This window comes from Dendrobates tinctorius, unplaced genomic scaffold (genome assembly GCF_039654945.1).
Source record: "Dendrobates tinctorius isolate UK_male_01 unplaced genomic scaffold, ASM3965494v1 ptg000272l, whole genome shotgun sequence".
In the NCBI taxonomy this organism is placed as follows: domain Eukaryota; kingdom Metazoa; phylum Chordata; class Amphibia; order Anura; family Dendrobatidae; genus Dendrobates; species Dendrobates tinctorius.
In genome coordinates, this window is record NW_027361939.1 from 12577321 (window position 1) to 12605318 (window position 27998).

The 27998-nt window shown below is 41.9% G+C and overlaps 30 non-coding genes across 30 annotated transcripts; 19 read left to right on the forward strand and 11 right to left on the reverse strand.

Moving 5' to 3' along the window:
- Positions 1–395: 395 nt before the first annotated feature.
- On the reverse strand, positions 396–468 carry TRNAM-CAU (transfer RNA methionine (anticodon CAU)). Its single transcript has one exon. It is a non-coding gene; the product is annotated as a tRNA-Met (tRNA).
- An 88-nt stretch (positions 469–556) lies between these two features.
- TRNAE-UUC (transfer RNA glutamic acid (anticodon UUC)) lies at positions 557–628 on the forward strand. The gene has a single exon. It is a non-coding gene; the product is annotated as a tRNA-Glu (tRNA).
- Positions 629–4158: 3530 nt separating this feature from the next.
- TRNAM-CAU (transfer RNA methionine (anticodon CAU)) lies at positions 4159–4231 on the reverse strand. The gene has a single exon. It is a non-coding gene; the product is annotated as a tRNA-Met (tRNA).
- Positions 4232–4319: 88 nt separating this feature from the next.
- TRNAE-UUC (transfer RNA glutamic acid (anticodon UUC)) lies at positions 4320–4391 on the forward strand. The gene has a single exon. It is a non-coding gene; the product is annotated as a tRNA-Glu (tRNA).
- Positions 4392–5289: 898 nt separating this feature from the next.
- Positions 5290–5361, forward strand: TRNAE-CUC (transfer RNA glutamic acid (anticodon CUC)). The gene has a single exon. It is a non-coding gene; the product is annotated as a tRNA-Glu (tRNA).
- Positions 5362–6256: 895 nt separating this feature from the next.
- TRNAE-CUC (transfer RNA glutamic acid (anticodon CUC)) lies at positions 6257–6328 on the forward strand. Its single transcript has one exon. It is a non-coding gene; the product is annotated as a tRNA-Glu (tRNA).
- A 965-nt stretch (positions 6329–7293) lies between these two features.
- TRNAM-CAU (transfer RNA methionine (anticodon CAU)) lies at positions 7294–7366 on the reverse strand. The gene has a single exon. It is a non-coding gene; the product is annotated as a tRNA-Met (tRNA).
- Positions 7367–7454: 88 nt separating this feature from the next.
- TRNAE-UUC (transfer RNA glutamic acid (anticodon UUC)) lies at positions 7455–7526 on the forward strand. Its single transcript has one exon. It is a non-coding gene; the product is annotated as a tRNA-Glu (tRNA).
- An 892-nt stretch (positions 7527–8418) lies between these two features.
- TRNAE-CUC (transfer RNA glutamic acid (anticodon CUC)) lies at positions 8419–8490 on the forward strand. The gene has a single exon. It is a non-coding gene; the product is annotated as a tRNA-Glu (tRNA).
- An 897-nt stretch (positions 8491–9387) lies between these two features.
- TRNAE-CUC (transfer RNA glutamic acid (anticodon CUC)) lies at positions 9388–9459 on the forward strand. The gene has a single exon. It is a non-coding gene; the product is annotated as a tRNA-Glu (tRNA).
- A 626-nt stretch (positions 9460–10085) lies between these two features.
- On the reverse strand, positions 10086–10158 carry TRNAM-CAU (transfer RNA methionine (anticodon CAU)). Its single transcript has one exon. It is a non-coding gene; the product is annotated as a tRNA-Met (tRNA).
- An 88-nt stretch (positions 10159–10246) lies between these two features.
- Positions 10247–10318, forward strand: TRNAE-UUC (transfer RNA glutamic acid (anticodon UUC)). Its single transcript has one exon. It is a non-coding gene; the product is annotated as a tRNA-Glu (tRNA).
- An 898-nt stretch (positions 10319–11216) lies between these two features.
- Positions 11217–11288, forward strand: TRNAE-CUC (transfer RNA glutamic acid (anticodon CUC)). The gene has a single exon. It is a non-coding gene; the product is annotated as a tRNA-Glu (tRNA).
- Positions 11289–12184: 896 nt separating this feature from the next.
- TRNAE-CUC (transfer RNA glutamic acid (anticodon CUC)) lies at positions 12185–12256 on the forward strand. The gene has a single exon. It is a non-coding gene; the product is annotated as a tRNA-Glu (tRNA).
- A 965-nt stretch (positions 12257–13221) lies between these two features.
- On the reverse strand, positions 13222–13294 carry TRNAM-CAU (transfer RNA methionine (anticodon CAU)). Its single transcript has one exon. It is a non-coding gene; the product is annotated as a tRNA-Met (tRNA).
- Positions 13295–13382: 88 nt separating this feature from the next.
- Positions 13383–13454, forward strand: TRNAE-UUC (transfer RNA glutamic acid (anticodon UUC)). Its single transcript has one exon. It is a non-coding gene; the product is annotated as a tRNA-Glu (tRNA).
- A 1591-nt stretch (positions 13455–15045) lies between these two features.
- TRNAM-CAU (transfer RNA methionine (anticodon CAU)) lies at positions 15046–15118 on the reverse strand. The gene has a single exon. It is a non-coding gene; the product is annotated as a tRNA-Met (tRNA).
- An 88-nt stretch (positions 15119–15206) lies between these two features.
- Positions 15207–15278, forward strand: TRNAE-UUC (transfer RNA glutamic acid (anticodon UUC)). The gene has a single exon. It is a non-coding gene; the product is annotated as a tRNA-Glu (tRNA).
- Positions 15279–17836: 2558 nt separating this feature from the next.
- On the reverse strand, positions 17837–17909 carry TRNAM-CAU (transfer RNA methionine (anticodon CAU)). The gene has a single exon. It is a non-coding gene; the product is annotated as a tRNA-Met (tRNA).
- An 88-nt stretch (positions 17910–17997) lies between these two features.
- TRNAE-UUC (transfer RNA glutamic acid (anticodon UUC)) lies at positions 17998–18069 on the forward strand. Its single transcript has one exon. It is a non-coding gene; the product is annotated as a tRNA-Glu (tRNA).
- An 892-nt stretch (positions 18070–18961) lies between these two features.
- TRNAE-CUC (transfer RNA glutamic acid (anticodon CUC)) lies at positions 18962–19033 on the forward strand. Its single transcript has one exon. It is a non-coding gene; the product is annotated as a tRNA-Glu (tRNA).
- An 894-nt stretch (positions 19034–19927) lies between these two features.
- On the forward strand, positions 19928–19999 carry TRNAE-CUC (transfer RNA glutamic acid (anticodon CUC)). Its single transcript has one exon. It is a non-coding gene; the product is annotated as a tRNA-Glu (tRNA).
- Positions 20000–20625: 626 nt separating this feature from the next.
- Positions 20626–20698, reverse strand: TRNAM-CAU (transfer RNA methionine (anticodon CAU)). The gene has a single exon. It is a non-coding gene; the product is annotated as a tRNA-Met (tRNA).
- Positions 20699–20786: 88 nt separating this feature from the next.
- TRNAE-UUC (transfer RNA glutamic acid (anticodon UUC)) lies at positions 20787–20858 on the forward strand. Its single transcript has one exon. It is a non-coding gene; the product is annotated as a tRNA-Glu (tRNA).
- A 1592-nt stretch (positions 20859–22450) lies between these two features.
- TRNAM-CAU (transfer RNA methionine (anticodon CAU)) lies at positions 22451–22523 on the reverse strand. The gene has a single exon. It is a non-coding gene; the product is annotated as a tRNA-Met (tRNA).
- A 1050-nt stretch (positions 22524–23573) lies between these two features.
- Positions 23574–23645, forward strand: TRNAE-CUC (transfer RNA glutamic acid (anticodon CUC)). Its single transcript has one exon. It is a non-coding gene; the product is annotated as a tRNA-Glu (tRNA).
- Positions 23646–24610: 965 nt separating this feature from the next.
- TRNAM-CAU (transfer RNA methionine (anticodon CAU)) lies at positions 24611–24683 on the reverse strand. The gene has a single exon. It is a non-coding gene; the product is annotated as a tRNA-Met (tRNA).
- Positions 24684–24771: 88 nt separating this feature from the next.
- Positions 24772–24843, forward strand: TRNAE-UUC (transfer RNA glutamic acid (anticodon UUC)). Its single transcript has one exon. It is a non-coding gene; the product is annotated as a tRNA-Glu (tRNA).
- Positions 24844–26703: 1860 nt separating this feature from the next.
- TRNAE-CUC (transfer RNA glutamic acid (anticodon CUC)) lies at positions 26704–26775 on the forward strand. The gene has a single exon. It is a non-coding gene; the product is annotated as a tRNA-Glu (tRNA).
- Positions 26776–27740: 965 nt separating this feature from the next.
- On the reverse strand, positions 27741–27813 carry TRNAM-CAU (transfer RNA methionine (anticodon CAU)). Its single transcript has one exon. It is a non-coding gene; the product is annotated as a tRNA-Met (tRNA).
- Positions 27814–27998: the final 185 nt, after the last annotated feature.

The following is a 27998-nucleotide window of genomic DNA, read 5'->3' on the forward strand; positions in this document are numbered from 1 at the left end:
CTGTCATTTGGGTTCGCAAATTCTTACTTATCAGAAACATTTTAAATCTGAAAGGGAAAGTTCTAATTTGGTGACAGAATCTCTTCAGAAAAGAGGAGACCGCTTCCCCGTGTGAGGATCGAACTCACGAACTTCAGAATATGAGACTGACGCGCTCGCTACTGACGGGTGTTTTTCAGACAAAAGTATTTCAGGTAGATTTTGCGCTTAGCTGTCAAACAGCTCAAATCACTCTCATCTGCCTCTTTATACAGCAAACGGGTCAAGAGAAACAGCAACCCATGTGTCCCATCTGTCATTTGGGTTCACAAATCCTTACTTATCAGAAACGTGTTAGAACTGAAAGGGAAAGTTCTAAGATTTTGACAAAATATCTTCGGAAAAGAGGAGCCTGCTGCCCCGTGTGAGGATCGAACTCACGACCTTCAGATTATGAGACTGACGCGCTACCTACTGCGCTAACGAGGCAAGATGCACGTGCCAATCTGCAGACGTTTCTTGTGCAAGCCCCCGAGCTGATTTTTTTCAATAGATACCTCAGTGTGTAGCTATCCATTCCCATATGGTCTAGCGGTTAGGATTCCTGGTTTTCACCCAGGCGGCCCGCGTTCGACTCCCGGTATGGGAACGCACCTTTTACTGTACTACTGCCAACAATCAAAGACAGAAATGTATTTTCCAGACAATAATATTTCAGGTAGATTTTGTACTTTGCAGTCAAAAATGCTGAACATCAGGGTATTTGTGGCTCTTACTGACATTTAGCACAAGATTTCATTTTGTTTCATAGCTTAAACCATTCTCAACTACACCTTATTACTCCAAAGCGTCAAGGGACGCAACAATCCATGTGTTCTTTCTGTCACTAAGGCTCCTGTTTCCTTTCGAATCGGAAACGTTTCAGTGAGAAAGTTCTGAGTGGGTGACACAATATCCCAAGAAAAGGGGGGAGAATAGTTCCACGTGTGAGGAAAAAACCTCATGAACTTCAGATTACCAACTGACGTGCTAAGTACCATGCTCATGTGGCAACTTTTTTCTTTTGTGATGTAAAAGCTATTTAATCAAAGCAAAAACTTCTTTTTTTTTTTTTTTTTTTTTAATTTATCTTGCTGCTTAGTGTATAACTTGTCCCACGTGGAAAAGTGGATAGGACCTAGTATCCCTGGTCGACTGGTTTACTTCCTGCTATGGGAGTGACACTCCTTTGGAACTAGTACACACATTCAAAAGCTGCCCCATGCCTTGTACGTGGAAACAGTTTAGGAACTAAATTGGTTATGTTTTGGTACTGAATCGGAAAAATCTGTGGCCCTGTAGCCAAGATGGAGACAGAATCGATTGAGAAAACGAGGGACCAGTACCCCGTCTAAGAATCTAACGTTCATCTTTCAGCTTATGAGACTGATTTGCTTACAACTGTGTTAACGAGGCAAGCTGCGCAAATAGAACTGCAGAAGTTGCTTGTGCCAAGTAGAAAACTTATTTTTTTTCAGATTGTCACTGATAAGACAGCACATCTTTTCCCATATGGTATAGCGGTTAGGATTCCTGGTTCTCACCCAGGCGGGCCGGGTTCAACTCCCGGTATGGGAACGCACCTTTTACTGTACTACTGCCAACAATCAAAGACAGAAATGTATTTTCCAGACAATAATATTTCAGGTAGATTTTGTACTTTGCAGTCAAAAATGCTGAACATCAGGGTATTTGTGGCTCTTACTGACCTTTAGCACAAGATTTCATTTTGTTTCATAGCTTAAACCATTCTCAACTACACCTTATTACTCCAAAGCGTCAAGGGACGCAACAATCCATGTGTTCTTTCTGTCACTAAGGCTCCTGTTTCCTTTCGAATCGGAAACGTTTCAGTGAGAAAGTTCTGAGTGGGTGACACAATATCCCAAGAAAAGGGGGGAGAATAGTTCCACGTGTGAGGAAAAAACCTCATGAACTTCAGATTACCAACTGACGTGCTAAGTACCATGCTCATGTGGCAACTTTTTTCTTTTGTGATGTAAAAGCTATTTAATCAAAGCAAAAACTTCTTTTTTTTTTTTTTCTTTTTTAATTTATCTTGCTGCTTAGTGTATAACTTGTCCCACGTGGAAAAGTGGATAGGACCTAGTATCCCTGGTCGACTGGTTTACTTCCTGCTATGGGAGTGACACTCCTTTGGAACTAGTACACACATTCAAAAGCTGCCCCATGCCTTGTACGTGGAAACAGTTTAGGAACTAAATTGGTTATGTTTTGGTACTGAATCGGAAAAATCTGTGGCCCTGTAGCCAAGATGGAGACAGAATCGATTGAGAAAACGAGGGACCAGTACCCCGTCTAAGAATCGAACGTTCATCTTTCAGCTTATGAGACTGATTTGCTTACAACTGTGTTAACGAGGCAAGCTGCGCAAATAGAACTGCAGAAGTTGCTTGTGCCAAGTAGAAAACTTATTTTTTTTCAGATTGTCACTGATAAGACAGCACATCTTTTCCCATATGGTATAGCGGTTAGGATTCCTGGTTCTCACCCAGGCGGGCCGGGTTCAACTCCCGGTATGGGAACGCACCTTTTACTGTACTACTGCCAACAATCAAAGACAGAAATGTATTTTCCAGACAATAATATTTCAGGTAGATTTTGTACTTTGCAGTCAAAAATGCTGAACATCAGGGTGTTTGTGGCTCTTACTGACATTTAGCACAAGATTTCATTTTGTTTCATAGCTTAAACCATTCTCAACTACACCTTATTACTCCAAAGCGTCAAGGGACGCAACAATCCATGTGTTCTTTCTGTCACTAAGGCTCCTGTTTCCTTTCGAATCGGAAACGTTTCATTGAGAAAGTTCTGAGTGGGTGACACAATATCCCAAGAAAAGGGGGGAGAATAGTTCCACGTGTGAGGAAAAAACCTCATGAACTTCAGATTACCAACTGACGTGCTAAGTACCATGCTCATGTGGCAACTTTTTTCTTTTGTGATGTAAAAGCTATTTAATCAAAGCAAAAACTTCTTTTTTTTTTTTTTTTTTTTTAATTTATCTTGCTGCTTAGTGTATAACTTGTCCCACGTGGAAAAGTGGATAGGACCTAGTATCCCTGGTCGACTGGTTTACTTCCTGCTATGGGAGTGACACTCCTTTGGAACTAGTACACACATTCGAAAGCTGCCCCGTGCCTTGTACGTGGAAACAGTTTAGGAACTAAATTGGTTATGTTTTGGTACTGAATCGGAAAAATCTGTGGCCCTGTAGCCAAGATGGAGACAGAATCGATTGAGAAAACGAGGGACCAGTACCCCGTCTAACAATCGAACGTTCATCTTTCAGCTTATGAGACTCATTTGCTTACAACTGTGTTAACGAGGCAAGCTGCGCAAATAGAACTGCAGAAGTTGCTTGTGCCAAGTAGAAAACTTATTTTTTTTCAGATTGTCACTGATAAGACAGCACATCTTTTCCCATATGGTCTAGCGGTTAGGATTCCTTGTTCTCACCCAGGTGACCCGGGTTCAACTCCCGGTATGGCAATGTACTTTTCTGTACTGCCACCAACATTCAAAGACAAAGGTGTTTTTCAGACAAAAGTATTTCAGGTAGAATTTGCGTTAAGCTGTCGAAAATTCTGAACGCCATCTTTTGGTCCGTTCGTTGTGATGAACTTTGGCACAAGATTTAATTTGGTTTCATAGCTCAAATCAATCTCAACTAGCCCCTTTTACAGCAAACGTGTCAAGAGAATCAACAACCCATGTGTCCTGTCTGTCATTTGGGTTCGCAAATTCTTATTTATCAGAAACATTTTAAATCTGAAAGGGAAAGTTCTAATTTGGTGACAGAATCTCTTCAGAAAAGAGGAGACCGCTTCCCCGTGTGAGGATCGAACTCACGAACTTCAGAATATGAGACTGACGCGCTCGCTACTGACGGGTGTTTTTCAGACAAAAGTATTTCAGGTAGATTTTGCGCTTAGCTGTCAAACAGCTCAAATCACTCTCATCTGCCTCTTTATACAGCAAACGGGTCAAGAGAAACAGCAACCCATGTGTCCCATCTGTCATTTGGGTTCACAAATCCTTACTTATCAGAAACGTGTTAGAACTGAAAGGGAAAGTTCTAAGATTTTGACAAAATCTCTTCGGAAAAGAGGAGCCTGCTGCCCCGTGTGAGGATCGAACTCACGACCTTCAGATTATGAGACTGACGCGCTACCTACTGCGCTAACGAGGCAAGATGCACGTGCCAATCTGCAGACGTTTCTTGTGCAAGCCCCCGAGCTGATTTTTTTCAATAGATACCTCAGTGTGTAGCTATCCATTCCCATATGGTCTAGCGGTTAGGATTCCTGGTTTTCACCCAGGCGGCCCGCGTTCGACTCCCGGTATGGGAACGCACCTTTTACTGTACTACTGCCAACAATCAAAGACAGAAATGTATTTTCCAGACAATAATATTTCAGGTAGATTTTGTACTTTGCAGTCAAAAATGCTGAACATCAGGGTATTTGTGGCTCTTACTGACATTTAGCACAAGATTTCATTTTGTTTCATAGCTTAAACCATTCTCAACTACACCTTATTACTCCAAAGCGTCAAGGGACGCAACAATCCATGTGTTCTTTCTGTCACTAAGGCTCCTGTTTCCTTTCGAATCGGAAACGTTTCAGTGAGAAAGTTCTGAGTGGGTGACACAATATCCCAAGAAAAGGGGGGAGAATAGTTCCACGTGTGAGGAAAAAACCTCATGAACTTCAGATTACCAACTGACGTGCTAAGTACCATGCTCATGTGGCAACTTTTTTCTTTTGTGATGTAAAAGCTATTTAATCAAAGCAAAAACTTCTTTTTTTTTTTTTTTTTTTTTTAATTTATCTTGCTGCTTAGTGTATAACTTGTCCCACGTGGAAAAGTGGATAGGACCTAGTATCCCTGGTCGACTGGTTTACTTCCTGCTATGGGAGTGACACTCCTTTGGAACTAGTACACACATTCAAAAGCTGCCCCATGCCTTGTACGTGGAAACAGTTTAGGAACTAAATTGGTTATGTTTTGGTACTGAATCGGAAAAATCTGTGGCCCTGTAGCCAAGATGGAGACAGAATCGATTGAGAAAAATGAGGGACCAGTACCCCGTCTAAGAATCGAACGTTCATCTTTCAGCTTATGAGACTGATTTGCTTACAACTGTGTTAACGAGGCAAGCTGCGCAAATAGAACTGCAGAAGTTGCTTGTGCCAAGTAGAAAACTTATTTTTTTTCAGATTGTCACTGATAAGACAGCACATCTTTTCCCATATGGTCTAGCGGTTAGGATTCCTGGTTCTCACCCAGGCGGGCCGGGTTCAACTCCCGGTATGGGAACGCACCTTTTACTGTACTACTGCCAACAATCAAAGACAGAAATGTATTTTCCAGACAATAATATTTCAGGTAGATTTTGTACTTTGCAGTCAAAAATGCTGAACATCAGGGTATTTGTGGCTCTTACTGACCTTTAGCACAAGATTTCATTTTGTTTCATAGCTTAAACCATTCTCAACTACACCTTATTACTCCAAAGCGTCAAGGGACGCAACAATCCATGTGTTCTTTCTGTCACTAAGGCTCCTGTTTCCTTTCGAATCGGAAACGTTTCATTGAGAAAGTTCTGAGTGGGTGACACAATATCCCAAGAAAAGGGGGGAGAATAGTTCCACGTGTGAGGAAAAAACCTCATGAACTTCAGATTACCAACTGACGTGCTAAGTACCATGCTCATGTGGCAACTTTTTTCTTTTGTGATGTAAAAGCTATTTAATCAAAGCAAAAACTTCTTTTTTTTTTTTTTTTTTTTAATTTATCTTGCTGCTTAGTGTATAACTTGTCCCACGTGGAAAAGTGGATAGGACCTAGTATCCCTGGTCGACTGGTTTACTTCCTGCTATGGGAGTGACACTCCTTTGGAACTAGTACACACATTCAAAAGCTGCCCCATGCCTTGTACGTGGAAACAGTTTAGGAACTAAATTGGTTATGTTTTGGTACTGAATCGGAAAAATCTGTGGCCCTGTAGCCAAGATGGAGACAGAATCGATTGAGAAAACGAGGGACCAGTACCCCGTCTAAGAATCGAACGTTCATCTTTCAGCTTATGAGACTGATTTGCTTACAACTGTGTTAACGAGGCAAGCTGCGCAAATAGAACTGCAGAAGTTGCTTGTGCCAAGTAGAAAACTTATTTTTTTTCAGATTGTCACTGATAAGACAGCACAACTTTTCCCATATGGTCTAGCGGTTAGGATTCCTGGTTCTCACCCAGGTGGCCCGGGTTCAACTCCCGGTATGGGAATGTACTTTTCTGTACTGCCACCAACATTCAAAGACAAAGGTGTTTTTCAGACAAAAGTATTTCAGGTAGAATTTGCGTTAAGCTGTCGAAAATTCTGAACGCCATCTTTTGGTCCGTTCGTTGTGATGAACTTTGGCACAAGATTTAATTTGGTTTCATAGCTCAAATCAATCTCAACTAGCCCCTTTTACAGCAAACGTGTCAAGAGAATCAACAACCCATGTGTCCTGTCTGTCATTTGGGTTTGCAAATTCTTACTTATCAGAAACATTTTAAATCTGAAAGGGAAAGTTCTAATTTGGTGACAGAATCTCTTCAGAAAAGAGGAGACCGCTTCCCCGTGTGAGGATCGAACTCACGAACTTCAGAATATGAGACTGACGCGCTCGCTACTGACGGGTGTTTTTCAGACAAAAGTATTTCAGGTAGATTTTGCGCTTAGCTGTCAAACAGCTCAAATCACTCTCATCTGCCTCTTTATACAGCAAACGGGTCAAGAGAAACAGCAACCCATGTGTCCCATCTGTCATTTGGGTTCACAAATCCTTACTTATCAGAAACGTGTTAGAACTGAAAGGGAAAGTTCTAAGTTTTTGACAAAATCTCTTCGGAAAAGAGGAGCCTGCTGCCCCGGGTGAGGATCGAACTCACGACATTCAGATTATGAGACTGACGCGGGTGTTTTTCAGACAAAAGTATTTCAGGTAGATTTTGCGCTTAGCTGTCAATCATTCTGAACACCAGCTTTTGGTTACATTCATTGTGACGACCTTTGGCACAAGATTTAATTTTTTGTCATAGCTCAAATCACTCTCATCTGCCTCTTTATACAGCAAACGGGTCAAGAGAACCAGCATCCCATGTGTCATTTGGGTTCACAAATCCTTACTTATCAGAAACGTGTTAGAAATGAAGGGGAAAGTTCTAAGTTTTTGACAATATCTCTTCGGAAAAGAGGAGCCCGCTGCCCCGTGTGAGTATCGAACTCACGACCTTCAGATTATGAGACTGACGCGCTACCTACTGCGCTAACGAGGCAAGATGCACGTGCCAATCTGCAGACGTTTCTTGTGCAAGCCCCCGAGCTGATTTTTTTCAATAGATACCTCAGTGTGTAGCTATCCATTCCCATATGGTCTAGCGGTTAGGATTCCTGGTTTTCACCCAGGCGGCCCGTGTTCGACTCCCGGTATGGGAACGCACCTTTTACTGTACTACTGCCAACAATCAAAGACAGAAATGTATTTTCCAGACAATAATATTTCAGGTAGATTTTGTACTTTGCAGTCAAAAATGCTGAACATCAGGGTATTTGTGGCTCTTACTGACCTTTAGCACAAGATTTCATTTTGTTTCATAGCTTAAACCATTCTCAACTACACCTTATTACTCCAAAGCGTCAAGGGACGCAACAATCCATGTGTTCTGTCTGTCACTAAGGCTCCTGTTTCCTTTCGAATCGGAAACGTTTCAGTGAGAAAGTTCTGAGTGGGTGACACAATATCCCAAGAAAAGGGAGGAGAATAGTTCCCCGTGTGAGGAAAAAACCTCATGAACTTCAGATTACCAACTGACGTGCTAAGTACCATGCTCATGTGGCAACTTTTTTCTTTTGTGATGTAAAAGCTATTTAATCAAAGCAAAAACTTCTTTTTTTTTTTTTTTTTAATTTATCTTGCTGCTTAGTGTATAACTTGTCCCACGTGGAAAAGTGGATAGGACCTAGTATCCCTGGTCGACTGGTTTACTTCCTGCTATGGGAGTGACACTCCTTTGGAACTAGTACACACATTCAAAAGCTGCCCCATGCCTTGTACGTGGAAACAGTTTAGGAACTAAATTGGTTATGTTTTGGTACTGAATCGGAAAAATCTGTGGCCCTGTAGCCAAGATGGAGACAGAATCGATTGAGAAAACGAGGGACCAGTAACCCGTCTAACAATCGAACGTTCATCTTTCAGCTTATGAGACTGATTTGCTTACAACTGTGTTAACGAGGCAAGCTGCGCAAATAGAACTGCAGAAGTTGCTTGTGCCAAGTAGAAAACTTATTTTTTTTCAGATTGTCACTGATAAGACAGCACATCTTTTCCCATATGGTCTAGCGGTTAGGATTCCTGGTTCTCACCCAGGCGGGCCGGGTTCAACTCCCGGTATGGGAACGCACCTTTTACTGTACTACTGCCAACAATCAAAGACAGAAATGTATTTTCCAGACAATAATATTTCAGGTAGATTTTGTACTTTGCAGTCAAAAATGCTGAACATCAGGGTATTTGTGGCTCTTACTGACCTTTAGCACAAGATTTCATTTTGTTTCATAGCTTAAACCATTCTCAACTACACCTTATTACTCCAAAGCGTCAAGGGACGCAACAATCCATGTGTTCTTTCTGTCACTAAGGCTCCTGTTTCCTTTCGAATCGGAAACGTTTCATTGAGAAAGTTCTGAGTGGGTGACACAATATCCCAAGAAAAGGGGGGAGAATAGTTCCACGTGTGAGGAAAAAACCTCATGAACTTCAGATTACCAACTGACGTGCTAAGTACCATGCTCATGTGGCAACTTTTTTCTTTTGTGATGTAAAAGCTATTTAATCAAAGCAAAAACTTCTTTTTTTTTTTTTTTTTTTTTTAATTTATCTTGCTGCTTAGTGTATAACTTGTCCCACGTGGAAAAGTGGATAGGACCTAGTATCCCTGGTCGACTGGTTTACTTCCTGCTATGGGAGTGACACTCCTTTGGAACTAGTACACACATTCGAAAGCTGCCCCGTGCCTTGTACGTGGAAACAGTTTAGGAACTAAATTGGTTATGTTTTGGTACTGAATCGGAAAAATCTGTGGCCCTGTAGCCAAGATGGAGACAGAATCGATTGAGAAAACGAGGGACCAGTACCCCGTCTAACAATCGAACGTTCATCTTTCAGCTTATGAGACAGATTTGCTTACAACTGTGTTAACGAGGCAAGCTGCACAAATAGAACTGCAGAAGTTGCTTGTGCCAAGTAGAAAACTTATTTTTTTTCAGATTGTCACTGATAAGACAGCACATCTTTTCCCATATGGTCTAGCGGTTAGGATTCCTGGTTCTCACCCAGGCGACCCGGGTTCAACTCCCGGTATGGGAATGTACTTTTCTGTACTGCCACCAACATTCAAAGACAAAGGTGTTTTTCAGACAAAAGTATTTCAGGTAGAATTTGCGTTAAGCTGTCGAAAATTCTGAACGCCATCTTTTGGTCCGTTCGTTGTGATGAACTTTGGCACAAGATTTAATTTGGTTTCATAGCTCAAATCAATCTCAACTAGCCCCTTTTAGAGCAAACGTGTCAAGAGAATCAACAACCCATGTGTCCTGTCTGTCATTTGGGTTCGCAAATTCTTACTTATCAGAAACATTTTAAATCTGAAAGGGAAAGTTCTAATTTGGTGACAGAATCTCTTCAGAAAAGAGGAGACCGCTTCCCCGTGTGAGGATCGAACTCACGAACTTCAGAATATGAGACTGACGCGCTCGCTACTGACGGGTGTTTTTCAGACAAAAGTATTTCAGGTAGATTTTGCGCTTAGCTGTCAAACAGCTCAAATCACTCTCATCTGCCTCTTTATACAGCAAACGGGTCAAGAGAAACAGCAACCCATGTGTCCCATCTGTCATTTGGGTTCACAAATCCTTACTTATCAGAAACGTGTTAGAACTGAAAGGGAAAGTTCTAAGATTTTGACAAAATCTCTTCGGAAAAGAGGAGCCTGCTGCCCCGTGTGAGGATCGAACTCACGACCTTCAGATTATGAGACTGACGCGCTACCTACTGCGCTAACGAGGCAAGATGCACGTGCCAATCTGCAGACGTTTCTTGTGCAAGCCCCCGAGCTGATTTTTTTCAATAGATACCTCAGTGTGTAGCTATCCATTCCCATATGGTCTAGCGGTTAGGATTCCTGGTTTTCACCCAGGCGGCCCGCGTTCGACTCCCGGTATGGGAACGCACCTTTTACTGTACTACTGCCAACAATCAAAGACAGAAATGTATTTTCCAGACAATAATATTTCAGGTAGATTTTGTACTTTGCAGTCAAAAATGCTGAACATCAGGGTATTTGTGGCTCTTACTGACATTTAGCACAAGATTTCATTTTGTTTCATAGCTTAAACCATTCTCAACTACACCTTATTACTCCAAAGCGTCAAGGGACGCAACAATCCATGTGTTCTTTCTGTCACTAAGGCTCCTGTTTCCTTTCGAATCGGAAACGTTTCAGTGAGAAAGTTCTGAGTGGGTGACACAATATCCCAAGAAAAGGGGGGAGAATAGTTCCACGTGTGAGGAAAAAACCTCATGAACTTCAGATTACCAACTGACGTGCTAAGTACCATGCTCATGTGGCAACTTTTTTCTTTTGTGATGTAAAAGCTATTTAATCAAAGCAAAAACTTCTTTTTTTTTTTTTTTTTTTTTTAATTTATCTTGCTGCTTAGTGTATAACTTGTCCCACGTGGAAAAGTGGATAGGACCTAGTATCCCTGGTCGACTGGTTTACTTCCTGCTATGGGAGTGACACTCCTTTGGAACTAGTACACACATTCAAAAGCTGCCCCATGCCTTGTACGTGGAAACAGTTTAGGAACTAAATTGGTTATGTTTTGGTACTGAATCGGAAAAATCTGTGGCCCTGTAGCCAAGATGGAGACAGAATCGATTGAGAAAAATGAGGGACCAGTACCCCGTCTAAGAATCGAACGTTCATCTTTCAGCTTATGAGACTGATTTGCTTACAACTGTGTTAACGAGGCAAGCTGCGCAAATAGAACTGCAGAAGTTGCTTGTGCCAAGTAGAAAACTTATTTTTTTTCAGATTGTCACTGATAAGACAGCACATCTTTTCCCATATGGTCTAGCGGTTAGGATTCCTGGTTCTCACCCAGGCGGGCCGGGTTCAACTCCCGGTATGGGAACGCACCTTTTACTGTACTACTGCCAACAATCAAAGACAGAAATGTATTTTCCAGACAATAATATTTCAGGTAGATTTTGTACTTTGCAGTCAAAAATGCTGAACATCAGGGTATTTGTGGCTCTTACTGACCTTTAGCACAAGATTTCATTTTGTTTCATAGCTTAAACCATTCTCAACTACACCTTATTACTCCAAAGCGTCAAGGGACGCAACAATCCATGTGTTCTTTCTGTCACTAAGGCTCCTGTTTCCTTTCGAATCGGAAACGTTTCATTGAGAAAGTTCTGAGTGGGTGACACAATATCCCAAGAAAAGGGGGGAGAATAGTTCCACGTGTGAGGAAAAAACCTCATGAACTTCAGATTACCAACTGACGTGCTAAGTACCATGCTCATGTGGCAACTTTTTTCTTTTGTGATGTAAAAGCTATTTAATCAAAGCAAAAACTTCTTTTTTTTTTTTTTTTTTTTTAATTTATCTTGCTGCTTAGTGTATAACTTGTCCCACGTGGAAAAGTGGATAGGACCTAGTATCCCTGGTCGACTGGTTTACTTCCTGCTATGGGAGTGACACTCCTTTGGAACTAGTACACACATTCAAAAGCTGCCCCATGCCTTGTACGTGGAAACAGTTTAGGAACTAAATTGGTTATGTTTTGGTACTGAATCGGAAAAATCTGTGGCCCTGTAGCCAAGATGGAGACAGAATCGATTGAGAAAACGAGGGACCAGTACCCCGTCTAAGAATCGAACGTTCATCTTTCAGCTTATGAGACTGATTTGCTTACAACTGTGTTAACGAGGCAAGCTGCGCAAATAGAACTGCAGAAGTTGCTTGTGCCAAGTAGAAAACTTATTTTTTTTCAGATTGTCACTGATAAGACAGCACAACTTTTCCCATATGGTCTAGCGGTTAGGATTCCTGGTTCTCACCCAGGTGGCCCGGGTTCAACTCCCGATATGGGAATGTACTTTTCTGTACTGCCACCAACATTCAAAGACAAAGGTGTTTTTCAGACAAAAGTATTTCAGGTAGAATTTGCGTTAAGCTGTCGAAAATTCTGAACGCCATCTTTTGGTCCGTTCGTTGTGATGAACTTTGGCACAAGATTTAATTTGGTTTCATAGCTCAAATCAATCTCAACTAGCCCCTTTTACAGCAAACGTGTCAAGAGAATCAACAACCCATGTGTCCTGTCTGTCATTTGGGTTCGCAAATTCTTACTTATCAGAAACATTTTAAATCTGAAAGGGAAAGTTCTAATTTGGTGACAGAATCTCTTCAGAAAAGAGGAGACCGCTTCCCCGTGTGAGGATCGAACTCACGAACTTCAGAATATGAGACTGACGCGCTCGCTACTGACGGGTGTTTTTCAGACAAAAGTATTTCAGGTAGATTTTGCGCTTAGCTGTCAAACAGCTCAAATCACTCTCATCTGCCTCTTTATACAGCAAACGGGTCAAGAGAAACAGCAACCCATGTGTCCCATCTGTCATTTGGGTTCACAAATCCTTACTTATCAGAAACGTGTTAGAACTGAAAGGGAAAGTTCTAAGTTTTTGACAAAATCTCTTCGGAAAAGAGGAGCCTGCTGCCCCGTGTGAGGATCGAACTCACGACCTTCAGATTATGAGACTGACGCGGGTGTTTTTCAGACAAAAGTATTTCAGGTAGATTTTGCGCTTAGCTGTCAATCATTCTGAACACCAGCTTTTGGTTACATTCATTGTGACGACCTTTGGCACAAGATTTAATTTTTTGTCATAGCTCAAATCACTCTCATCTGCCTCTTTATACAGCAAACGGGTCAAGAGAACCAGCATCCCATGTGTCATTTGGGTTCACAAATCCTTACTTATCAGAAACGTGTTAGAAATGAAGGGGAAAGTTCTAAGTTTTTGACAATATCTCTTCGGAAAAGAGGAGCCCGCTGCCCCGTGTGAGTATCGAACTCACGACCTTCAGATTATGAGACTGACGCGCTACCTACTGCGCTAACGAGGCAAGATGCACGTGCCAATCTGCAGACGTTTCTTGTGCAAGCCCCCGAGCTGATTTTTTTCAATAGATACCTCAGTGTGTAGCTATCCATTCCCATATGGTCTAGCGGTTAGGATTCCTGGTTTTCACCCAGGCGGCCCGTGTTCGACTCCCGGTATGGGAACGCAACTTTTACTGTACTACTGCCAACAATCCAAGACAGAAATGTATTTTCCAGACAATAATATTTCAGGTAGATTTTGTATTTTGCAGTCAAAAATGCTGAACATCAGGGTATTTGTGGCTCTTACTGACCTTTAGCACAAGATTTCATTTTGTTTCATAGCTTAAACCATTCTCAACTACACCTTATTACTCCAAAGCGTCAAGGGACGCAACAATCCATGTGTTCTGTCTGTCACTAAGGCTCCTGTTTCCTTTCGAATCGGAAACGTTTCAGTGAGAAAGTTCTGAGTGGGTGACACAATATCCCAAGAAAAGGGAGGAGAATAGTTCCCCGTGTGAGGAAAAAACATCATGAACTTCAGATCACCAACTGACGTGCTAAGTACCATGCTCATGTGGCAACTTTTTTCTTTTGTGATGTAAAAGCTATTTAATCAAAGCAAAAACTTCTTTTTTTTTTTTTTTTTAATTTATCTTGCTGCTTAGTGTATAACTTGTCCCACGTGGAAAAGTGGATAGGACCTAGTATCCCTGGTCGACTGGTTTACTTCCTGCTATGGGAGTGACACTCCTTTGGAACTAGTACACACATTCGAAAGCTGCCCCGTGCCTTGTACGTGGAAACAGTTTAGGAACTAAATTGGTTATGTTTTGGTACTGAATCGGAAAAATCTGTGGCCCTGTAGCCAAGATGGAGACAGAATCGATTGAGAAAACGAGGGACCAGTACCCCGTCTAACAATCGAACGTTCATCTTTCAGCTTATGAGACTGATTTGCTTACAACTGTGTTAACGAGGCAAGCTGCGCAAATAGAACTGCAGAAGTTGCTTGTGCCAAGTAGAAAACTTATTTTTTTTCAGATTGTCACTGATAAGACAGCACATCTTTTCCCATATGGTCTAGCGGTTAGGATTCCTCGTTCTCACCCAGGCGACCCGGGTTCAACTCCCGGTATGTGCCACCAACTCCCGGTATGTGCCACCAACATTCAAAGACAAAGGTGTTTTTCAGACAAAAGTATTTCAGGTAGAATTTGCGTTAAGCTGTCGAAAATTCTGAATGCCATCTTTTGGTCCGTTCGTTGTGATGAACTTTGGCACAAGATTTAATTTGGTTTCATAGCTCAAATCAATCTCAACTAGCCCCTTTTAGAGCAAACGTGTCAAGAGAATCAACAACCCATGTGTCCTGTCTGTCATTTGGGTTCGCAAATTCTTACTTATCAGAAACATTTTAAATCTGAAAGGGAAAGTTCTAATTTGGTGACAGAATCTCTTCAGAAAAGAGGAGACCGCTTCCCCGTGTGAGGATCGAACTCACGAACTTCAGAATATGAGACTGACGCGCTCGCTACTGACGGGTGTTTTTCAGACAAAAGTATTTCAGGTAGATTTTGCGCTTAGCTGTCAAACAGCTCAAATCACTCTCATCTGCCTCTTTATACAGCAAACGGGTCAAGAGAAACAGCAACCCATGTGTCCCATCTGTCATTTGGGTTCACAAATCCTTACTTATCAGAAACGTGTTAGAACTGAAAGGGAAAGTTCTAAGATTTTGACAAAATCTCTTCGGAAAAGAGGAGCCTGCTGCCCCGTGTGAGGATCGAACTCACGACCTTCAGATTATGAGACTGACGCGCTACCTACTGCGCTAACGAGGCAAGATGCACGTGCCAATCTGCAGACGTTCCTTGTGCAAGCCCCCGAGCTGATTTTTTTCAATAGATACCTCAGTGTGTAGCTATCCATTCCCATATGGTCTAGCGGTTAGGATTCCTGGTTTTCACCCAGGCGGCCCGCGTTCGACTCCCGGTATGGGAACGCACCTTTTACTGTACTACTGCCAACAATCAAAGACAGAAATGTATTTTCCAGACAATAATATTTCAGGTAGATTTTGTACTTTGCAGTCAAAAATGCTGAACATCAGGGTATTTGTGGCTCTTACTGACATTTAGCACAAGATTTCATTTTGTTTCATAGCTTAAACCATTCTCAACTACACCTTATTACTCCAAAGCGTCAAGGGACGCAACAATCCATGTGTTCTTTCTGTCACTAAGGCTCCTGTTTCCTTTCGAATCGGAAACGTTTCAGTGAGAAAGTTCTGAGTGGGTGACACAATATCCCAAGAAAAGGGGGGAGAATAGTTCCACGTGTGAGGAAAAAACCTCATGAACTTCAGATTACCAACTGACGTGCTAAGTACCATGCTCATGTGGCAACTTTTTTCTTTTGTGATGTAAAAGCTATTTAATCAAAGCAAAAACTTCTTTTTTTTTTTTTTTTTAATTTATCTTGCTGCTTAGTGTATAACTTGTCCCACGTGGAAAAGTGGATAGGACCTAGTATCCCTGGTCGACTGGTTTACTTCCTGCTATGGGAGTGACACTCCTTTGGAACTAGTACACACATTCAAAAGCTGCCCCATGCCTTGTACGTGGAAACAGTTTAGGAACTAAATTGGTTATGTTTTGGTACTGAATCGGAAAAATCTGTGGCCCTGTAGCCAAGATGGAGACAGAATCGATTGAGAAAACGAGGGACCAGTACCCCGTCTAAGAATCTAACGTTCATCTTTCAGCTTATGAGACTGATTTGCTTACAACTGTGTTAACGAGGCAAGCTGCGCAAATAGAACTGCAGAAGTTGCTTGTGCCAAGTAGAAAACTTATTTTTTTTCAGATTGTCACTGATAAGACAGCACATCTTTTCCCATATGGTATAGCGGTTAGGATTCCTGGTTCTCACCCAGGCGGGCCGGGTTCAACTCCCGGTATGGGAACGCACCTTTTACTGTACTACTGCCAACAATCAAAGACAGAAATGTATTTTCCAGACAATAATATTTCAGGTAGATTTTGTACTTTGCAGTCAAAAATGCTGAACATCAGGGTATTTGTGGCTCTTACTGACCTTTAGCACAAGATTTCATTTTGTTTCATAGCTTAAACCATTCTCAACTACACCTTATTACTCCAAAGCGTCAAGGGACGCAACAATCCATGTGTTCTTTCTGTCACTAAGGCTCCTGTTTCCTTTCGAATCGGAAACGTTTCAGTGAGAAAGTTCTGAGTGGGTGACACAATATCCCAAGAAAAGGGGGGAGAATAGTTCCACGTGTGAGGAAAAAACCTCATGAACTTCAGATTACCAACTGACGTGCTAAGTACCATGCTCATGTGGCAACTTTTTTCTTTTGTGATGTAAAAGCTATTTAATCAAAGCAAAAACTTCTTTTTTTTTTTTTTTTTTTTTAATTTATCTTGCTGCTTAGTGTATAACTTGTCCCACGTGGAAAAGTGGATAGGACCTAGTATCCCTGGTCAACTGGTTTACTTCCTGCTATGGGAGTGACACTCCTATGGAACTAGTACACACATTCAAAAGCTGCCCCATGCCTTGTACGTGGAAACAGTTTAGGAACTAAATTGGTTATGTTTTGGTACTGAATCGGAAAAATCTGTGGCCCTGTAGCCAAGATGGAGACAGAATCGATTGAGAAAACGAGGGACCAGTACCCCGTCTAAGAATCGAACGTTCATCTTTCAGCTTATGAGACTGATTTGCTTACAACTGTGTTAACGAGGCAAGCTGCGCAAATAGAACTGCAGAAGTTGCTTGTGCCAAGTAGAAAACTTATTTTTTTTCAGATTGTCACTGATAAGACAGCACATCTTTTCCCATATGGTCTAGCGGTTAGGATTCCTGGTTCTCACCCAGGCGACCCGGGTTCAGCTCCCGGTATGGGAATGTACTTTTCTGTACTGCCACCAACATTCAAAGTCAAAGGTGTTTTTCAGACAAAAGTATTTCAGGTAGAATTTGCGTTAAGCTGTCGAAAATTCTGAACGCCATCTTTTGGTCCGTTCGTTGTGATGAACTTTGGCACAAGATTTAATTTGGTTTCATAGCTCAAATCAATCTCAACTAGCCCCTTTTAGAGCAAACGTGTCAAGAGAATCAACAACCCATGTGTCCTGTCTGTCATTTGGGTTCGCAAATTCTTACTTATCAGAAACATTTTAAATCTGAAAGGGAAAGTTCTAATTTGGTGACAGAATCTCTTCAGAAAAGAGGAGACCGCTTCCCCGTGTGAGGATCGAACTCACGAACTTCAGAATATGAGACTGACGCGCTCGCTACTGACGGGTGTTTTTCAGACCAAAGTATTTCAGGTAGATTTTGCGCTTAGCTGTCAAACAGCTCAAATCACTCTCATCTGCCTCTTTATACAGCAAACGGGTCAAGAGAAACAGCAACCCATGTGTCCCATCTGTCATTTGGGTTCACAAATCCTTACTTATCAGAAACGTGTTAGAACTGAAAGGGAAAGTTCTAAGATTTTGACAAAATCTCTTCGGAAAAGAGGAGCCTGCTGCCCCGTGTGAGGATCGAACTCACGACCTTCAGATTATGAGACTGACGCGCTACCTACTGCGCTAACGAGGCAAGATGCACGTGCCAATCTGCAGACGTTTCTTGTGCAAGCCCCCGAGCTGATTTTTTTCAATAGATACCTCAGTGTGTAGCTATCCATTCCCATATGGTCTAGCGGTTAGGATTCCTGGTTTTCACCCAGGCGGCCCGTGTTCGACTCCCGGTATGGGAACGCACCTTTTACTGTACTACTGCCAACAATCAAAGACAGAAATGTATTTTCCAGACAATAATATTTCAGGTAGATTTTGTACTTTGCAGTCAAAAATGCTGAACATCAGGGTATTTGTGGCTCTTACTGACCTTTAGCACAAGATTTCATTTTGTTTCATAGCTTAAACCATTCTCAACTACACCTTATTACTCCAAAGCGTCAAGGGACGCAACAATCCATGTGTTCTGTCTGTCACTAAGGCTCCTGTTTCCTTTCGAATCGGAAACGTTTCAGTGAGAAAGTTCTGAGTGGGTGACACAATATCCCAAGAAAAGGGAGGAGAATAGTTCCCCGTGTGAGGAAAAAACATCATGAACTTCAGATTACCAACTGACGTGCTAAGTACCATGCTCATGTGGCAACTTTTTTCTTTTGTGATGTAAAAGCTATTTAATCAAAGCAAAAACTTCTTTTTTTTTTTTTTTTTAATTTATCTTGCTGCTTAGTGTATAACTTGTCCCACGTGGAAAAGTGGATAGGACCTAGTATCCCTGGTCGACTGGTTTACTTCCTGCTATGGGAGTGACACTCCTTTGGAACTAGTACACACATTCAAAAGCTGCCCCATGCCTTGTACGTGGAAACAGTTTAGGAACTAAATTGGTTATGTTTTGGTACTGAATCGGAAAAATCTGTGGCCCTGTAGCCAAGATGGAGACAGAATCGATTGAGAAAACGAGGGACCAGTACCCCGTCTAACAATCGAACGTTCATCTTTCAGCTTATGAGACTGATTTGCTTACAACTGTGTTAACGAGGCAAGCTGCGCAAATAGAACTGCATAAGTTGCTTGTGCCAAGTAGAAAACTTATTTTTTTTCAGATTGTCACTGATAAGACAGCACATCTTTTCCCATATGGTCTAGCGGTTAGGATTCCTGGTTCTCACCCAGGCGGGCCGGGTTCAACTCCCGGTATGGGAACGCACCTTTTACTGTACTACTGCCAACAATCAAAGACAGAAATGTATTTTCCAGACAATAATATTTCAGGTAGATTTTGTACTTTGCAGTCAAAAATGCTTAACATCAGGGTATTTGTGGCTCTTACTGACCTTTAGCACAAGATTTCATTTTGTTTCATAGCTTAAACCATTCTCAACTACACCTTATTACTCCAAAGCGTCAAGGGACGCAACAATCCATGTGTTCTTTCTGTCACTAAGGCTCCTGTTTCCTTTCGAATCGGAAACGTTTCATTGAGAAAGTTCTGAGTGGGTGACACAATATCCCAAGAAAAGGGGGGAGAATAGTTCCACGTGTGAGGAAAAAACCTCATGAACTTCAGATTACCAACTGACGTGCTAAGTACCATGCTCATGTGGCAACTTTTTTCTTTTGTGATGTAAAAGCTATTTAATCAAAGCAAAAACTTCTTTTTTTTTTTTTTTTTTTAATTTATCTTGCTGCTTAGTGTATAACTTGTCCCACGTGGAAAAGTGGATAGGACCTAGTATCCCTGGTCGACTGGTTTACTTCCTGCTATGGGAGTGACACTCCTTTGGAACTAGTACACACATTCGAAAGCTGCCCCGTGCCTTGTACGTGGAAACAGTTTAGGAACTAAATTGGTTATGTTTTGGTACTGAATCGGAAAAATCTGTGGCCCTGTAGCCAAGATGGAGACAGAATCGATTGAGAAAACGAGGGACCAGTACCCCGTCTAACAATCGAACGTTCATCTTTCAGCTTATGAGACTGATTTGCTTACAACTGTGTTAACGAGGCAAGCTGCGCAAATAGAACTGCAGAAGTTGCTTGTGCCAAGTAGAAAACTTATTTTTTTTCAGATTGTCACTGATAAGACAGCACATCTTTTCCCATATGGTCTAGCGGTTAGGATTCCTGGTTCTCACCCAGGCGACCCGGGTTCAACTCCCGGTATGGGAATGTACTTTTCTGTACTGCCACCAACATTCAAAGACAAAGGTGTTTTTCAGACAAAAGTATTTCAGGTAGAATTTGCGTTAAGCTGTCGAAAATTCTGAACGCCATCTTTTGGTCCGTTCGTTGTGATGAACTTTGGCACAAGATTTAATTTGGTTTCATAGCTCAAATCAATCTCAACTAGCCCCTTTTAGAGCAAACGTGTCAAGAGAATCAACAACCCATGTGTCCTGTCTGTCATTTGGGTTCGCAAATTCTTACTTATCAGAAACATTTTAAATCTGAAAGGGAAAGTTCTAATTTGGTGACAGAATCTCTTCAGAAAAGAGGAGACCGCTTCCCCGTGTGAGGATCGAACTCACGAACTTCAGAATATGAGACTGACGCGCTCGCTACTGACGGGTGTTTTTCAGACAAAAGTATTTCAGGTAGATTTTGCGCTTAGCTGTCAAACAGCTCAAATCACTCTCATCTGCCTCTTTATACAGCAAACGGGTCAAGAGAAACAGCAACCCATGTGTCCCATCTGTCATTTGGGTTCACAAATCCTTACTTATCAGAAACGTGTTAGAACTGAAAGGGAAAGTTCTAAGATTTTGACAAAATCTCTTCGGAAAAGAGGAGCCTGCTGCCCTGTGTGAGGATCGAACTCACGACCTTCAGATTATGAGACTGACGCGCTACCTACTGCGCTAACGAGGCAAGATGCACGTGCCAATCTGCAGACGTTTCTTGTGCAAGCCCCCGAGCTGATTTTTTTCAATAGATACCTCAGTGTGTAGCTATCCATTCCCATATGGTCTAGCGGTTAGGATTCCTGGTTTTCACCCAGGCGGCCCGCGTTCGACTCCCGGTATGGGAACGCACCTTTTACTGTACTACTGCCAACAATCAAAGACAGAAATGTATTTTCCAGACAATAATATTTCAGGTAGATTTTGTACTTTGCAGTCAAAAATGCTGAACATCAGGGTATTTGTGGCTCTTACTGACATTTAGCACAAGATTTCATTTTGTTTCATAGCTTAAACCATTCTCAACTACACCTTATTACTCCAAAGCGTCAAGGGACGCAACAATCCATGTGTTCTTTCTGTCACTAAGGCTCCTGTTTCCTTTCGAATCGGAAACGTTTCAGTGAGAAAGTTCTGAGTGGGTGACACAATATCCCAAGAAAAGGGGGGAGAATAGTTCCACGTGTGAGGAAAAAACCTCATGAACTTCAGATTACCAACTGACGTGCTAAGTACCATGCTCATGTGGCAACTTTTTTCTTTTGTGATGTAAAAGCTATTTAATCAAAGCAAAAACTTCTTTTTTTTTTTTTTTTTTTAATTTATCTTGCTGCTTAGTGTATAACTTGTCCCACGTGGAAAAGTGGATAGGACCTAGTATCCCTGGTCGACTGGTTTACTTCCTGCTATGGGAGTGACACTCCTTTGGAACTAGTACACACATTCAAAAGCTGCCCCATGCCTTGTACGTGGAAACAGTTTAGGAACTAAATTGGTTATGTTTTGGTACTGAATCGGAAAAATCTGTGGCCCTGTAGCCAAGATGGAGACAGAATCGATTGAGAAAACGAGGGACCAGTACCCCGTCTAACAATCGAACGTTCATCTTTCAGCTTATGAGACTGATTTGCTTACAACTGTGTTAACGAGGCAAGCTGCACAAATAGAACTGCAGAAGTTGCTTGTGCCAAGTAGAAAACTTATTTTTTTTCAGATTGTCACTGATAAGACAGCACATCTTTTCTCATATCGTCTAGCGGTTAGGATTCCTGGTTCTCACCCAGGCGACCCGGGTTCAACTCCCGGTATGGGAATGTACTTTTCTGTACTGCCACCAACATTCAAAGACAAAGGTGTTTTTCAGACAAAAGTATTTCAGGTAGAATTTGCGTTAAGCTGTCGAAAATTCTGAACGCCATCTTTTGGTCCGTTCGTTGTGATGAACTTTGGCACAAGATTTAATTTGGTTTCATAGCTCAAATCAATCTCAACTAGCCCCTTTTAGAGCAAACGTGTCAAGAGAATCAACAACCCATGTGTCCTGTCTGTCATTTGGGTTCGCAAATTCTTACTTATCAGAAACATTTTAAATCTGAAAGGGAAAGTTCTAATTTGGTGACAGAATCTCTTCAGAAAAGAGGAGACCGCTTCCCCGTGTGAGGATCGAACTCACGAACTTCAGAATATGAGACTGACGCGCTCGCTACTGACGGGTGTTTTTCAGACAAAAGTATTTCAGGTAGATTTTGCGCTTAGCTGTCAAACAGCTCAAATCACTCTCATCTGCCTCTTTATACAGCAAACGGGTCAAGAGAAACAGCAACCCATGTGTCCCATGTGTCATTTGGGTTCACAAATCCTTACTTATCAGAAACGTGTTAGAACTGAAAGGGAAAGTTCTAAGATTTTGACAAAATCTCTTCGGAAAAGAGGAGCCTGCTGCCCCGTGTGAGGATCGAACTCACGACCTTCAGATTATGAGACTGACGCGCTACCTACTGCGCTAACGATGCAAGATGCACGTGCCAATCTGCAGACGTTTCTTGTGCAAGCCCCCGAGCTGATTTTTTTCAATAGATACCTCAGTGTGTAGCTATCCATTCCCATATGGTCTAGCGGTTAGGATTCCTGGTTTTCACCCAGGCGGCCCGCGTTCGACTCCCTGTATGGGAACGCACCTTTTACTGTACTACTGCCAACAATCAAAGACAGAAATGTATTTTCCAGACAATAATATTTCAGGTAGATTTTGTACTTTGCAGTCAAAAATGCTGAACATCAGGGTATTTGTGGCTCTTACTGACATTTAGCACAAGATTTCATTTTGTTTCATAGCTTAAACCATTCTCAACTACACCTTATTACTCCAAAGCGTCAAGGGACGCAACAATCCATGTGTTCTTTCTGTCACTAAGGCTCCTGTTTCCTTTCGAATCGGAAACGTTTCAGTGAGAAAGTTCTGAGTGGGTGACACAATATCCCAAGAAAAGGGGGGAGAATAGTTCCACATGTGAGGAAAAAACCTCATGAACTTCAGATTACCAACTGACGTGCTAAGTACCATGCTCATGTGGCAACTTTTTTCTTTTGTGATGTAAAAGCTATTTAATCAAAGCCTTCTTTTTTTTTTTTTTTTTTTTAATTTATCTTGCTGCTTAGTGTATAACTTGTCCCACGTGGAAAAGTGGATAGGACCTAGTATCCCTGGTCGACTGGTTTACTTCCTGCTATGGGAGTGACACTCCTTTGGAACTAGTACACACATTCAAAAGCTGCCCCGTGCCTTGTACGTGGAAACAGTTTAGGAACTAAATTGGTTATGTTTTGGTACTGAATCGGAAAAATCTGTGGCCCTGTAGCCAAGATGGAGACAGAATCGATTGAGAAAACGAGGGACCAGTACCCCGTCTAAGAATCGAACGTTCATCTTTCAGCTTATGAGACTGATTTGCTTACAACTGTGTTAACGAGGCAAGCTGCGCAAATAGAACTGCAGAAGTTGCTTGTGCCAAGTAGAAAACTTATTTTTTTTCAGATTGTCACTGATAAGACAGCACAACTTTTCCCATATGGTCTAGCGGTTAGGATTCCTGGTTCTCACCCAGGTGGCCCGGGTTCAACTCCCGGTATGGGAATGTACTTTTCTGTACTGCCACCAACATTCAAAGACAAAGGTGTTTTTCAGACAAAAGTATTTCAGGTAGAATTTGCGTTAAGCTGTCGAAAATTCTGAACGCCATCTTTTGGTCCGTTCGTTGTGATGAACTTTGGCACAAGATTTAATTTGGTTTCATAGCTCAAATCAATCTCAACTAGCCCCTTTTACAGCAAACGTGTCAAGAGAATCAACAACCCATGTGTCCTGTCTGTCATTTGGGTTCGCAAATTCTTACTTATCAGAAACATTTTAAATCTGAAAGGGAAAGTTCTAATTTGGTGACAGAATCTCTTCAGAAAAGAGGAGACCGCTTCCCCGTGTGAGGATCGAACTCACGAACTTCAGAATATGAGACTGACGCGCTCGCTACTGACGGGTGTTTTTCAGACAAAAGTATTTCAGGTAGATTTTGCGCTTAGCTGTCAAACAGCTCAAATCACTCTCATCTGCCTCTTTATACAGCAAACGGGTCAAGAGAAACAGCAACCCATGTGTCCCATCTGTCATTTGGGTTCACAAATCCTTACTTATCAGAAACGTGTTAGAACTGAAAGGGAAAGTTCTAAGTTTTTGACAAAATCTCTTCGGAAAAGAGGAGCCTGCTGCCCCGTGTGAGGATCGAACTCACGACCTTCAGATTATGAGACTGACGCGGGTGTTTTTCAGACAAAAGTATTTCAGGTAGATTTTGCGCTTAGCTGTCAATCATTCTGAACACCAGCTTTTGGTTACATTCATTGTGACGACCTTTGGCACAAGATTTAATTTTTTGTCATAGCTCAAATCACTCTCATCTGCCTCTTTATACAGCAAACGGGTCAAGAGAACCAGCATCCCATGTGTCATTTGGGTTCACAAATCCTTACTTATCAGAAACGTGTTAGAAATGAAGGGGAAAGTTCTAAGTTTTTGACAATATCTCTTCGGAAAAGAGGAGCCCGCTGCCCCGTGTGAGTATCGAACTCACGACCTTCAGATTATGAGACTGACGCGCTACCTACTGCGCTAACGAGGCAAGATGCACGTGCCAATCTGCAGACGTTTCTTGTGCAAGCCCCCAAGCTGATTTTTTTCAATAGATACCTCAGTGTGTAGCTATCCATTCCCATATGGTCTAGCGGTTAGGATTCCTGGTTTTCACCCAGGCGGCCCGTGTTCGACTCCCGGTATGGGAACGCACCTTTTACTGTACTACTGCCAACAATCAAAGACAGAAATGTATTTTCCAGACAATAATATTTCAGGTAGATTTTGTACTTTGCAGTCAAAAATGCTGAACATCAGGGTATTTGTGGCTCTTACTGACCTTTAGCACAAGATTTCATTTTGTTTCATAGCTTAAACCATTCTCAACTACACCTTATTACTCCAAAGCGTCAAGGGACGCAACAATCCATGTGTTCTGTCTGTCACTAAGGCTCCTGTTTCCTTTCGAATCGGAAACGTTTCAGTGAGAAAGTTCTGAGTGGGTGACACAATATCCCAAGAAAAGGGAGGAGAATAGTTCCCCGTGTGAGGAAAAAACATCATGAACTTCAGATTACCAACTGACGTGCTAAGTACCATGCTCATGTGGCAACTTTTTTCTTTTGTGATGTAAAAGCTATTTAATCAAAGCAAAAACTTCTTTTTTTTTTTTTTTTAATTTATCTTGCTGCTTAGTGTAGAACTTGTCCCACGTGGAAAAGTGGATAGGACCTAGTATCCCTGGTCGACTGGTTTACTTCCTGCTATGGGAGTGACACTCCTTTGGAACTAGTACACACATTCAAAAGCTGCCCCATGCCTTGTACGTGGAAACAGTTTAGGAACTAAATTGGTTATGTTTTGGTACTGAATCGGAAAAATCTGTGGCCCTGTAGCCAAGATGGAGACAGAATCGATTGAGAAAACGAGGGACCAGTACCCCGTCTAACAATCGAACGTTCATCTGTCAGCTTATGAGACTGATTTGCTTACAACTGTGTTAACGAGGCAAGCTGCGCAAATAGAACTGCAGAAGTTGCTTGTGCCAAGTAGAAAACTTATTTTTTTTCAGATTGTCACTGATAAGACAGCACATCTTTTCCCATATGGTCTAGCGGTTAGGATTCCTGGTTCTCACCCAGGCGGGCCGTGTTCAACTCCCGGTATGGGAACGCACCTTTTACTGTACTACTGCCAACAATCAAAGACAGAAATGTATTTTCCAGACAATAATATTTCAGGTAGATTTATTACTTTGCAGTCAAAAATGCTGAACATCAGGGTATTTGTGGCTCTTACTGACCTTTAGCACAAGATTTCATTTTGTTTCATAGCTTAAACCATTCTCAACTACACCTTATTACTCCAAAGCGTCAAGGGACGCAACAATCCATGTGTTCTTTCTGTCACTAAGGCTCCTGTTTCCTTTCGAATCGGAAACGTTTCATTGAGAAAGTTCTGAGTGGGTGACACAATATCCCAAGAAAAGGGGGGAGAATAGTTCCACGTGTGAGGAAAAAACCTCATGAACTTCAGATTACCAACTGACGTGCTAAGTACCATGCTCATGTGGCAACTTTTTTCTTTTGTGATGTAAAAGCTATTTAATCAAAGCAAAAACTTCTTTTTTTTTTTTTTTTTTTTTTAATTTATCTTGCTGCTTAGTGTATAACTTGTCCCACGTGGAAAAGTGGATAGGACCTAGTATCCCTGGCCGACTGGTTTACTTCCTGCTATGGGAGTGACACTCCTTTGGAACTAGTACACACATTCAAAAGCTGCCCCATGCCTTGTACGTGGAAACAGTTTAGGAACTAAATTGGTTATGTTTTGGTACTGAATCGGAAAAATCTGTGGCCCTGTAGCCAAGATGGAGACAGAATCGATTGAGAAAACGAGGGACCAGTACCCCGTCTAAGAATCGAACGTTCATCTTTCAGCTTATGAGACTGATTTGCTTACAACTGTGTTAACGAGGCAAGCTGCGCAAATAGAACTGCAGAAGTTGCTTGTGCCAAGTAGAAAACTTATTTTTTTTCAGATTGTCACTGATAAGACAGCACAACTTTTCCCATATGGTCTAGCGGTTAGGATTCCTGGTTCTCACCCAGGTGGCCCGGGTTCAACTCCCGGTATGGGAATGTACTTTTCTGTACTGCCACCAACATTCAAAGACAAAGGTGTTTTTCAGACAAAAGTATTTCAGGTAGAATTTGCGTTAAGCTGTCGAAAATTCTGAACGCCATCTTTTGGTCCGTTCGTTGTGATGAACTTTGGCACAAGATTTAATTTGGTTTCATAGCTCAAATCAATCTCAACTAGCCCCTTTTACAGCAAACGTGTCAAGAGAATCAACAACCCATGTGTCCTGTCTGTCATTTGGGTTCGCAAATTCTTACTTATCAGAAACATTTTAAATCTGAAAGGGAAAGTTCTAATTTGGTGACAGAATCTCTTCAGAAAAGAGGAGACCGCTTCCCCGTGTGAGGATCGAACTCACGAACTTCAGAATATGAGACTGACGCGCTCGCTACTGACGGGTGTTTTTCAGACAAAAGTATTTCAGGTAGATTTTGCGCTTAGCTGTCAAACAGCTCAAATCACTCTCATCTGCCTCTTTATACAGCAAACGGGTCAAGAGAAACAGCAACCCATGTGTCCCATCTGTCATTTGGGTTCACAAATCCTTACTTATCAGAAACGTGTTAGAACTGAAAGGGAAAGTTCTAAGTTTTTGACAAAATCTCTTCGGAAAAGAGGAGCCTGCTGCCCCGTGTGAGGATCGAACTCACGACCTTCAGATTATGAGACTGACGCGGGTGTTTTTCAGACAAAAGTATTTCAGGTAGATTTTGCGCTTAGCTGTCAATCATTCTGAACACCAGCTTTTGGTTACATTCATTGTGACGACCTTTGGCACAAGATTTAATTTTTTGTCATAGCTCAAATCACTCTCATCTGCCTCTTTATACAGCAAACGGGTCAAGAGAACCAGCATCCCATGTGTCATTTGGGTTCACAAATCCTTACTTATCAGAAACGTGTTAGAAATGAAGGGGAAAGTTCTAAGTTTTTGACAATATCTCTTCGGAAAAGAGGAGCCCGCTGCCCCGTGTGAGTATCGAACTCACGACCTTCAGATTATGAGACTGACGCGCTACCTACTGCGCTAACGAGGCAAGATGCACGTGCCAATCTGCAGACGTTTCTTGTGCAAGCCCCCGAGCTGATTTTTTTCAATAGATACCTCAGTGTGTAGCTATCCATTCCCATATGGTCTAGCTGTTAGGATTCCTGGTTTTCACCCAGGCGGCCCGTGTTCGACTCCCGGTATGGGAACGCACCTTTTACTGTACTACTGCCA